At 42.9% G+C, this 12,784-nt stretch overlaps 1 long non-coding RNA gene across 1 annotated transcript in view; it reads right to left on the bottom strand.

Moving 5' to 3' along the window:
- Positions 1-504: 504 nt before the first annotated feature.
- Positions 505-12,784, bottom strand: part of LOC140463422 (uncharacterized) — a 44,065-nt gene continuing 31,785 nt past the window's right edge. The window contains exon 4 of the long non-coding RNA XR_011954677.1: positions 505-1,827. This is a non-coding gene — a long non-coding RNA (uncharacterized lncRNA). The remainder of the gene's footprint in view (positions 1,828-12,784) is intronic.

Below are 12,784 nucleotides of genomic sequence, written 5' to 3'. Positions count from 1 at the left end.
CATACAGAGATCAGAATTTATCATTTGTATATACAGATCTATATTTTGCTGAGGCGTCAGCAGAGCCCAAATGACTGCATGGGCCCCCTGTTCTTCTTAGGCAGGCAGATGTTACACGGTGGTCTTTCCCCACCGCACCTTGCGGCAGCTGCCCCAAGCTTCAACGCGTCCCTCAACACGTAGTCCTGGACCTTGGAATGTGCCAGTCTGCAACACTCAGTTGGGGTCAACTCCTTCAGCTGGAATATCAACAGGTTTCGGACCGCCCGGAGAGCGTCCTTCACAGAGTTGGTGATCCTCCAAGCACAGTTGATGTTCGTCTGAGTGTGTATCCCGGGGAACAGACCGTAGAGCACGGAGTCCCGCGTCACGGCGCTGCTCAGGATGAACCTTGACAGGCACCACTGCATTCCTCTTCAGACTTCTTCTGCATAGGCACATTCCAGAAGGAGGTGTGCGACATTCTCGTTCCCACCCCCCCCCCCCTCCCCCCCCACAGCCACTTTGAGGGCAGCGTGCGGAGTAGCTGAGAGTCTGGGCATGCATAAAGGATCTCACAGGCAGAGCCCTTCTCACCACCAGCCAAGCCATGTCTTGGTGCTTGTTGGAAAGTTCTGGCGATGAGGCATTCTGGCAAATGACTTTGACAGTCTGCTCAGGGAACTGCTCAATAGGATCCACCCTCTCCTTTTCCCGAAGGGTCTCAAGGACACTACGTGCTGACCACTTCCTGATGGAATTGTGGTCAAAGGTGTTTTTCTTCATAAACTTCTCCACAAAGGACAGGTGATACAGAACTGTCCAACTACTCGGAGCATTCCACGGCAGTGGGGCCAGGCCCATCCTTCGCAACACTGGGGACAGGTAGAACCTCAGAACGTAGTGACATTTGGTGTTTGCATACCAGGGATCCACACACAGCTTGATGCAGCCACACATAAAGGTGGCCATCAGAGTGAGGGTGGCATTGGGTGTATTTTTTACCCTGTTGCCCAGATCTTTATACATCGAGTCCCTTTGGACTTGGTCCATCTTTGATCTCCATATAAATTGGAAGATGGCCCGGGTGACTGCAACGGCACAGGTTCTGGGAATAGGCCAGACCTGTGCCACGTATAACAGCAATGACAGTGCCTCACAAATCAATTTCCAAATGGGTTATAACCAAAACCTCTGATAGCCAGAGGACACAGGTTCAATGTGATTGGCAATAAACTACAGGCAGCATGAGGAGAAACCTTTTACGCATGTGATTAGGATTTGAATTACATTGCCTGATCAGGGTGATACATATTTAATTTTAGTTTTCAAAATGTAAGTGGATAAATACTTGAAGGAGAACAAATTTCTGGGTTATGAGGGAAAAATGGGGAGAGTGGTTACTTCCTCTTTGAAAGAGCCAATGCAAACTCACCACATGTTCTTCTATGCTGTGCTATTCTGTGAGTCTATGAATTTACAACAGTACAGTGCTTCATCATAAACACCAGACATTCCAAAGCAATTCACCTCCAGTTACATGCTTTTGAAGTGCACTGTTATATAGGCAAACACTGCAGGCAGTTAACAAATAGTGAGTTCTATGAATGACAAACTGAAACAAAAACTCATTTAATCTGTTTTGCCTCTGTTGGTTCAATGAGTAAATCCAGAAAGTATAGGATAAACCACCATATCACTAGTATAGTGATGGTAATGGTCATGGTCATGGAAGGTATGATCATATTGCAAACTTGTAAACCGTTACTCAGTCTGAGAATTCTTCAATTACGTTTCAGTGTTCTCCAAGGGAGGGGTTTGAATGAGAGTGTTTTCAGTCTGCCATCCCTAAAGACAGAGAAAACACATATTATCATGTGAGATCATAATATACATAACAAAGGGTGTATTGTTATGAACTTTGCATCATACAATTGCATAGCAGGAAATTGTGAAGTAAAGGTGCTTTCCAGATCACAAGGAAATACCACAGAGAGACACAAGGTTCATTTTTGGCTATAATCAGCCCTACATTCTGTGAAAATACCCATTGCAGAGCTGTAAAGGTCTAATGTAAGGAGACCTGCCCGTGATCTTTATCAAGTTGTTACCATGAGATCACTTACATACATCTGAATTGGCAGACATCTCATCTGAAGACAGATACACCTGACAATGAAGCGCTCTTTCAGCATTCTTTGAATATTTCAGTTCATATAGTAACGCAAGTGCTGAAGTAGTCTTGAATACACAGCTTTTAAGGATAGTGGGAAAGAGTAATTATTAATTGAGCGATGCTGACACTTACCGAGTTATATATCCGATGATTTTATAACCTCACCTTTTGATCAAAAATTTCAAAACTGGCAGTGTGGTCTAGCTATGTCTGAGAGTTATTTTGTAAGCTTACTCAAATCTTTGAAAATTTCCACGAGAGTATCAATTTCTACATCAAGTTTTAGTTGACAAAAGCTTTTCAAAGAAGGATATACTTGAAATGAAGAGTCAGCCAGTTAGCATCTTACAAAAGATTGATTCATGTTGTGATAGAATGTTTCATAATGTTTCTCTCAATTTCAGATGTCCATCTTCCATGGTTTTTATTTTATGTCTTGCCTGGTCAGTTCTCATTTCATATGATCCCTCATAAGGATCAACCATCATTTAAAGGTTTGACTGTTGTCACAATCAGTTATTGTTTTGAGTCCCAGTTATAAAGCTGGATATTAATATTGATTATGCTCTTGTGTGTGCAACAAATTTCTCTCCCCATTATTTAAACAGAAGATCAACACATTTAAAGTTAGACACCAAATTTAATGCTCATTTATTTCATTGAGTTTCAATGTTCCAAGTTTAATTCCTAGCCGTTGGTATTGATTGATACAATCAAGGTTGTTGTAGCTATGCTAAAAATGGCCTCTTTGGACTAAGGAAGGATGTAATACTTATCTAAGGAAAGGTATATTAGAGGCAGTCCAGAGAAGGATAACAAATTTGATACCAAGTACTGAAGGACTTATTAATGAGGAGAGGTTAAGTAGGTTGGGCCTATACTCATTGGAGTTTAGAAAAATGAAACAGATAATATTCTTAGAGGACTTGGCAGGGTAGATGAGGAAAGGTTGTTACCCCTTGTTAGAGAGCCTAGAACCGGAGGATCAAAGAATAAGGGGTTATCTGTTCAGCGGGAGCAGCGAGAGCACAAACCAGGGAGCTGTCAGGAAGGTAAATTTTCCATTTAAAAGCTTCCCTCATGGGAGGAGCGGCCTTCATTGCAGTTGAATTGCGGTTTGGGAAGGTGAGTGAATTGATATATTTGGGCTTTGTTTCAGGAGTCAGTCACATCTGGTAGATTAAGTAATTCAAATTCAGTTAGTGATCAGGGACAGCAGGGTGTGATTGCAAGTGAGGCAGGTAGGGGGTTCCTGAGTTCGAGTGAAAGAGCCTCAGCTTTTGACCTTATCCAATTGGTATGAGATGCTTGCTCCCAGTGTGGATGAGGAAAAAGGCTGCGGGGAGGATGAACCAGCTGATCACAGCATAATGGTGCAGGAGGCATTCAAGAGGTGGAGAGCAAAAAGAAAAGTGGTAATTATAGGGGATTCTATAATTAGTGGGATAGATAGTATCCTTTCCCATCCAGACTGGGAGTCCCCCATGGTGTGTTGCTTGCCCAGTGCAAGGATGCAGGACATCTCTGAGAGGCTTGAAAGGATATTGGAGTGGGAGGGGGACGATCCAGTTGTGTGGTCCACATTGGCACAAACAACATAGGCAAGGCTCAGATGGAGGACCTGTTTGGGGATTATTAAGCACTAGGAACAAAATTAAGTAACAGGTCCTCAATGGCCATAATTTCTGGAATATTGCCCGAGTCCGTGGAAATTGGCTTAGGGATTAGAAAATTAGGAATTTAATACATAGCTAAGGGAGTGGTGTGGGAAAGAGAGGTTCCATTTCGAGGGGCATTGTTATCAGTTTTGGAACAGGAGCGATCTGTACCGATGGAACAGTCTCTCTCTGTCCCATCTGGAACCAGTGTTCTAGCTAAAGGATAAATAGGGTGGTCACTAGGACTTTAAACTAATGTGTCGGAGGGGGAAGGGAAAGGCAAAACGAAAGAAGTATAGTAGTAAATAAAAAGGTAAGCAGCAGGTTAGCATGTGTGCAGGAAGGTTTAACTTCAAGGCAGACTATGAAAGAATTAAAAAGGAAGGATAACTCAGGAGATATTATTGGAGATGTTGGAAATAATGATGGTAAGAAAGCACACATAAAGACACTTTACCTGAATGCTCGTAGCGATCGTAACAAGGTTGATGGGTTAACGGCACAAATCATCGCTAATGAATATGATTTGGTGGCCATTATGGAGACATGGTTACAGGATGGTCACAACTGGGAGTTAACTATCCAGGGATATCAGACTATTTGGAAGAACAGACAGGAAGGGAGGTGGTATAGCTCTGATATTCAAGAATGACATTAGGGTGGTGCTGAGAGATGACATAGGTTCTATGGAGAATAAAGTTGAATCCATTTATGTGTAAATTAGAAATTCTAAGAAGAAAAAGTCACTAATAAGCATAGACTCTAGGCCATCAAATAATTACATCGCATTTGGGCAGGCAATAAACAAACAAATAACTAAGGCCTGTAAAAATGGTATGGCCATTATCATGGGGTATTTTAATTTACAGTAGATTGGTTAAACCAGCTCAGTTAGGGTAGCCTTGAGGAGGAGTTCGTTGAATGTATCTGTGATAGTTTTCTTGAACAATATGTAATGAAAACGACAAGGGAGCAAGCTACCTTAGATCTGGTCCTGTGTAATGAGACAGGAATAATTAGTGACCTCATTGTTAGATATCCTCTTGGAGGAAGTGATCACAGTATGGTTGAATATAGACTACAGATGGAGAGTGTGAAGATAAAATCCAATACCAGGGTCTTGTGCTTAAACAAGGGAAACTACAATAGGATGAGGGAGGACTTAGCTAAGGTTGACAGGAAACAAGGATTTATGGTGGGACAGTTGACAAGTAGTGGAGGACTCTCAAAGCAATTTTTCAAAGTGCTCAGCAAAAGTATATTCCAGTGAAAAAGAAGGACTTTAAGCAAAGGGATAATCTGCCATGGGTGTCTGAGGAAATAAGGGACTCTATCAAATTCAAAGAGAAGGCATAGAAAGTGGTCAAAAAGAGCATGAAACCTAGAAGATTGGGAAATCTTTAAAGGTCAACAGAAAGCCACAAAAAGAGCTATAAAGTAAAAGAGAACATGAGAAAAAAATTAGCACAGAATATAAAGACAGATAGCACAGTGGCACAGTGGTTAGCACTGCTGCCTCACAGCGCCAGAGACCCGGGTTCAATTCCCGGGCGACTGACTGTGTGGAGTTTGCATGTTCTCCCCGTGTCTGCGTGGGTTTCCTCCGGGTGCTCCGGTTTCCTCCCACAGTCCAAAGATGTGCAGGTCAGGTGAATTGGCCATGCTAAATTGCCCATAGTGTTAGATAAGGGGTAGATGTAGGGGTTTGGGTGGGTTACGCTTCGGCGGGGTGGTGTGGACTTGTTGGGCCGAAGGGCCTGTTTCCACACTGTAAGTAATCTAATCTATAAGCAAAAGTTTCTAAAATATGTAAAACAGAAAAGGATAAGAAGGGGCATTTAGTTATGGGATATGATGAAATGGCCGAGGCATTGAACAGGTATTTTGTATCGGTCTTCACAGTGGAGGACACTAACAACATGCCAGTAAATGACAAAGAGACGGAAGTAGGTGAGGACCTGGGAACAATCATTATTACGGAAGAGGTAGTGTTGGGCAAGCTAACGGAGCGAAGGATAGACCAGTCTCCTGGTCCTGATGGAATGTATCCCAGGGTACTAAAAGAGATGGCGGGAGAAATAGCAAGTGTACTGGTGGGAATTTTTCAAAATTCACTGGACTCGGGGGCAGTCCCAGCAGACTGGAAAACAGCAAATGTGACAACAATGTTTAAAAAGGGAGGTACACAAAAGTTGGAGAATTATAGACCAGTGAGCTTAACCTCCGTTGGGGGTAAATGCTTGAGTCTATTATCAAGGAAGAAAATAGCAGGGCATCTCAATAGAAATGGTCCCGTTGGACAGATGCAGCAAGTCCTCATAAAGGGCAGGTCATGCTTAACTAATCTTTTGGAAGTCTATGAAGACATTACGAGCAAGGTGGACAACAGGGACCCAGTGGATGTGGAGTACCCAGATTTCTAAAAGGCCTTTGACAAGATGCCACACAAGAGGCTGCTGCATAAGATAAGGATGCATGGCATTGCAGTATTAGCATTGTTCGAGGATTGATTGACTAACAAAGAGTGTGGATAAATGAGTGTATTCAAGCTGCAATCAGTGACTAGTGGTATGCCTCAGGGACCAGTGTTGGGACTGCAATTATTTACAATTTATGTAGATGATTTGGAGTTGGGGACCACGTGTAATGTGTCAAAGTTTGCAGATGACACTAAGATGAGTGACAGAGCAAAGTGTGCAGAGGACAGTGAAACTTTGCAGAGGAACGTAGATACATTGAGTGAGTGGGCAAAGATCTGGCAGATGGGATACAATATTAATAAATGTGAAGTCATACATTTTGTAGGAGTAACAGTAAAAAAAGATTATTACTTGAATGGTAAAAAGTTGCAGCACACTGCTATGCAGAGGGACCTGGGTGACCTTGTGCATGAATCACAGAAGGTTGGTCTGCAGGTGCAACAAATAATTAGGAAGGCAAATAGAATTTTGTCCTTCCATTGTTAAAGGGATTGAGTTTAAAAGCAGAGAGGTAATGTTGCAGCTGTACAAGGTGCTGGTGACACCACACCTGGAGTACTGTGTGCAGTTTTGGTCTCCTTAAGAAAGGATGTACTAGCATCAGAGTGCAGTGCAGAGGAGGTTCACTAGGTTGATTCTGGAGTTGAAGGGGTTGGCTTATGAGGAGAGGCTGAGTAGATTGGGATTATATTCATTGGAATTCAGAAGAATGAGGGGGGATATTATAGAAATGTACAATTTTGAAGGGAATAGATAAGATAGAAGTAAAGAAGATGTTTCCACTGGCAGGTGAAGCTAGGACAAGAGGGCATAGCCTCAAGGTTAGAGGGAGCAGATTTAAAACTGAATTGAGAAGGAACTTCTTCACCCAGTGGGTTGTGAATCTGTGGAATTCCTTGACTAGGGAAGTAGTTGATGCTATTTCAGTAAACGTTTTTAAAGCTAAGGTGAGAGTGTGGGTAAGTGGATCTGAGTCCACAAAAAGATCAGCCATAATCTTATTGAATGGCGGAGCAGGCTCAAAGAGCTGGATGGCCTACTCCTACTCCTAGTTCTTAGGTTCTTATGTTCATCCACTACTTGATGGAGGTGAGAAGGAATTTCTTCTCTCAGAGAATGGTGAATATGTACAATTCTTTACCACAGAGCGCTGTTGCAGTTGGGTCATTAGATAGTCGGATTTCTAATCTGTATGGGAATCAAGGTCTATGGAGGAAAGGTAAGAGGGTGGAGTTGAGGATTGTCAGATTACCCATGATCTCATTGAATGGCAGAGCAGACTGAACAGGCGGAGTGGTCTACTTTTCCTCCTCTGTCTTATGGCCTTATAATCCATTTCTTATTTCTCAATTTCACCAAATAACTTCCCTGGATCTATTTCCAGGAATATTCTCCACCAGTACAGCTGTAATGCTATCCCTTACCTAAAACGCCACTCCCCCTCCTCTCCTGCCTCCCTTTCTATCCTCCCTGTAGCATTTGTTTCCTGGAACATTAAGCTGCCAGTCCCGTTCATCCCTGAGTCAGGTTTCAGTAATTGCTATGGTATCCCAGTCCCATGTCCTAACCATGCCCTGAATTTATTTGCCTTCCCTGTTAAGCCTTATGCATTGAAATAGATGCAGTTTAATTTATCAGTCCTACCTTGTTCTCTGCTTTGTCCCTGCCTGCCCTGACTGTTTGACTCACTTTTTTTCTCAACTGTACCAGTCTCAGATTGATCTCTTTCCTCACTATCTCCCTGAGATCCCCCTCCCCGACCCCCCACCTTACTAGTTTAAATCCTCCCAAGAAGCTCCAGCAAATCTCTCTGCCAGTATAGATATTTTTAACAAGATAAATTGAAGAGGTTAATGGATTAGGTGACCAGCACAAAAGTGCATCACTGGAAAACTGTAAATTAATTAGTTGGTGATAACTACTAATTTGAGTATCTATTACAGATTACTTTCAGATTGAAGGTCTATAGCTGAAATCAGATGTAACAACATTATAATCAAGTATAGGTAACTACAAAAACCTGAGGGAAGAGCTGGCCAGAGTTGATTGAAAGGAGACCCTAGCAGGGATGATGTGGACCGGCAATGGCAGGGTGTAATTTGGGAAGCACAGCAGAGATTCATCCCCAGGAAGAAGAAACATACTAAAGGGAGGATGAGGCAATGATGGCAGATAAGGGAAGTCAGGGACAGCTTAAGAATCAAAAGAAAAAGCATACACTGTGATAAAGATTAGTGGGAAGCCAAAGGATTAGGAAGTCTTTAAAAACCCTTAGTGGATAACTAATAAAGTAATAAGGGGGCTGAAGATGAAATATGGGACAAAGCAAGCCATAATATAAAGATATCAAATGTTTTGTTACCGATCTACAAGTTAGAAGAAAGGCAAGAGTGAATATTGGACCATCAGAAATTGTGGCTATAGAAGTAGTAATGGGGAACAGAGAAATAGCAGAGGAACTGAATAGGTACTTTGCATCAGTATTCACAATGGAAAACACCAGAAGCATACCAGAACTTCAAGATAGTCTGTGTGTGGGGTGGGGATTGAGGGGGGGGGGGGTGGTGGTGATGGTGATAGTGGTGGTGGATTTGGAGGGGGTGGGTTAGACTATCACTGAGACAATAGTGCTGAGGAAGTTGAAAGGATTGAAGGTAGATCACCTGGACCATATGGTCTAACCTCAGAGTTCAGAAGAAGGTAGTTGAGATTGTGGAAGCATTGGTTGTGATTTTAGAATTACAATCCCTACAGTGTAGAAACAGGCCCTTTGGCCTAACAAGTCCACACCGACCCTCCAAAGGGTAGCCCACCCAGACCCATTCCACTACATTTGACCCCTAACTAATGCACCCAACCTACACAGCCCTGAACACTGTGGACAATTTAGCACAGCCAATTCACCTAACCTGCACATCTTTGGATTGTGGGAGGAAACTGGAGCGCCTGGAGGTAACCCACGCAGACATGGAGAGAATGTGCAAACTCTACCCAGACAGCCCGAGGCTGAAATTGAATCCAGGTCCCTGGCACTGTAAAGGCAGCAGTGCTAATTCATGATCTTTCAGGAATCACTGGAGTCAGGAAGGGTGCCAGAGGACTGGAAAGTGGCAAATGTAACACTTCTGTTTAAGAAGAGGCAGAAGCCGAAGACAGGAAGCTGTCGGCCAGTTAGCCTGACATCAGTCACTGGTAAGCTTCTAGAGTCCATTATTAAGGAGAGGATTGCAGACTACATGATAAAATAGAGCAGAATCAGCACGGCAAACGGGGGGTCATGCCTGATAAATCTGTGAGAATTCTTTGAGAGGGTAACAAGAAAATTAGGCAAAGGAGAACCAGTGGATGTGATCTATTTGAATTTCCAGAAGGCTTTTGACAAGGTGTTGCGCATGAGGCTGCTAAATAAGAAGGTGTTCAGGGCAAGGTACTGGTGTGGGTAGAGGACTGGCAGACTGGCACCAAGCAGAGTGTAGGGATGGCAGCCAGTGACTAGAGGTGTTTGGTAGGCATCAGTTTTGGGAGCGCAACTATTCACATTGTACATTAACAATCTGGTTGAAGGAACCGAGGGCATTGTTGCTAAATTTGCAGATAACACAAAGATAGGTAGAGGGACAAGTCGTGTTTAGGAAGCAGAGAGGCTTTTAACTGCGAGTTAAAAGAGGCATGAATGTTCGGTTTGGGTTGGTTGTGGGGGAATCAACATGATGATCAGGCAGAGCCTGGTACTCATGGTGTCGAGTATTGAGAACACTGAGAAAGACTTGGAAATACTAGGAGAGCAGGCAAAGAAATGGCAGATGGAATACAATGTGGGAAAGTGTGAGTTTATGCACTTTGGTAGACAGAATAGATGTGTAGACTATTTTCTAAATGTGGAAAGGCTTTGGAAATCTGAAGCACAAAGGGATTTGGGAGTCTTAGTTCAGAATTCTCTTAAGGTTAACATGCAGGTTCAGTTGGTGGTTAGGAAGACAAATGCAGTGTTGACATTCATTTCAAGAGGACTAGAAAACAAGAACAAAGGTGTACTGCGGAGGTTGTATAAGGCTCTGGTCAGACCATATTCAAAATATTGTGAGCAGTATTGCGCCCTGTGTTTAAGGAAGGATGTGCTGGTGTTGGAGGAGGTCCAGAGGTGTTTTAAAAGAAAAATCCCAAGGGTGAAGAGATTGTCATATGAGATGTGGTTGAGGGCTCATGTATTAATTATCACTCATTGTCTCATTTGGACCTCTTGCACCTTGCTGATTTGTGTCCCAACAATAGTCACTCGTTTCAAGATGGGACGGAGAGAATGTGTGCTGAAAAACAATAAAAGCTAATCTGAACTGTGTTTGTATCAGGAAAAGAAGTTGAATATCGGTATGAGAAAAGAATCTAATGTGAAACTTTCAATTTCTGTAGTCATGAGGTTAGAAACATGACAGTGAGGTTCAGGCTCCATGCTCCCCACCAAGCCACCCTCCACACCCAGCAGCTTCCCCTGCCACCACAAGAGGTGCAAAACCTGCACCTGCACCTGCACCTGCACCTGCACCTGCACCTGCACCTTCCCCCTCACCTCCATCCAAGGCCCTAAAGGATAATTTCAACTCTGGCATATTTTTCTACTCATCCTCCCACTTGTACCCATTGCTCTCAATGTGGTCTCCTCTACATCAGGGAGACTGAGCGCCAACTTGTGCAGTGGTTCAGGGAACATCTCTGGTCCACACGCACCAATCAACCCCATCACCCTGTGACTAATGACTTCAACTCTCCCTCTCACTCCCCCAAGGACATGCAAATCCTGGGCCTCCACCACTGCCAAATCAAAGCCACTTGCCGATTGGAAGAACACTCCATCTTCAGTCTCAGGACCCTACAACCACACAGCACCAACTTTGACTTCACCAGTTTCCAAATCTCCCCACCCTCACCTTATTCCAAATCTAACCCTCCAATTTGGCACTGCCCTCTGGACCTGTCCTACCTGTCTCACCTCTCTGCTCCGTCCTCTCCCCCAAACTATCACAATCACCTCCTACCTGCATCCACCTATCGCCATTCCACCTACCTTCCCCCATGCCCACTCCCATTCCCCTATTTATCCTCCAGTCTCCTTCCCCCTCCACATTCCTGATGAAGGACTTATGCCTGAAATGTCGACTCTCCTTTTCCTCAGATGTTACCTGACCTGCTGTGCTTTTTCCGGCACCACACTTTTCGAGCATGACAGTGAATCAGTTATCACCCAGAAAGCATTGATCTTGAATTCCTTACATTAATTAAATGTTAAGATATACTGATAAACTCTCTGTGAAACTTTACAGTTTAGTAACTGCGGTGTACACATAGCAGGTGAAATTGCAAATGCGAATATAAACATAATTCATATGATTTTTCTCACTACCGTTGCTAATTTTAATGTTGATGCTTTACAAACAGTAGTGAAACCGATCAAAAATGGTGAAAGTCAAAGGAAATGTGAGCAGTTAGAAAATTAGATTACTGTTTCAGTGGATGTGAGCATCATAAGCTCACATTGTTGTTCATTTCTAATTGCCCTTGAGAAGGTACTGGTGAATCACCTTTATTGAACCACTGCAATTCAATCTGCTATTGGTACATCCATAGTGCTGATAGGAGGAGAGTTCTTGGATTTTGTTCCAGCAACAACAAAAGAATGTAAATGGTGCGCCCATATATTTGCTCCCCTTGTCCTAGGTGATAGATGTCTCAGGTTTGCAAGTAGCTCTCGAAAAAGCTTTGGTGAAATGTAGCATTGCACCTTATTTGCACTACACACTGCTGCCACTCTGTATTAGTGGTGGAGGAAGTGAACATTAAAGGTGGTAGTTGCTATGTTCTGGACTGTGTTGAGCCTCCTGAGTGTTGTTGGAGTTGCGTAAATGAGCAATACTGCATCACACTCCTGATATATGGCTTGTTGATGGTGGACAGTCATTAGAGAATTGGGAGGTAGTTTACTCACTTTAGATTTCCAGACTTTGACCTGGTCTTGCAACCACAGTATTTATATAGATAGGCCTAATAAGTTTCTTTCTGGTCAATGGTATCTCCCCACCTCTCCCGCACCCCTGCCATTCCAAAATGATATTGATGTTGGGGTTCAGTAAAGTTATTGCTGTTGAATGTCACCACAACATGATCAGTTCATTGAATGATATATCATGAAAGATGGTTGTTACATTGAAGTCGAGAAATGTGAACTATATTACCGTAACACTTAAAATTTTACAAAATTGTGACTTCAGCTATCATTTATGACTTGTTTCTATCATGTGCTTGCATGTTAAAAATTATTGAAGTTTCAAATTGCCCAAGGACTTTACACAAAAATGTTTCTATAATGTATTCTACTATCATCAGTACTTGATTTCTACTCCAGAAATTCCATTATCTGCACATGGGTTGACAAGGGTAATGTATTATTGAACATGAAATATATATTTCCTGTCAACTCAGTAATGAGGCATTTTCTC

The sequence above is a fragment of the Chiloscyllium punctatum genome, chromosome 38 (genome assembly GCF_047496795.1).
Source record: "Chiloscyllium punctatum isolate Juve2018m chromosome 38, sChiPun1.3, whole genome shotgun sequence".
Taxonomy (NCBI): Eukaryota; Metazoa; Chordata; class Chondrichthyes; order Orectolobiformes; family Hemiscylliidae; genus Chiloscyllium; species Chiloscyllium punctatum.
Note: the sequence above shows the minus strand (reverse complement) of the source record. Positions and strands in the feature narration are given on the sequence as shown.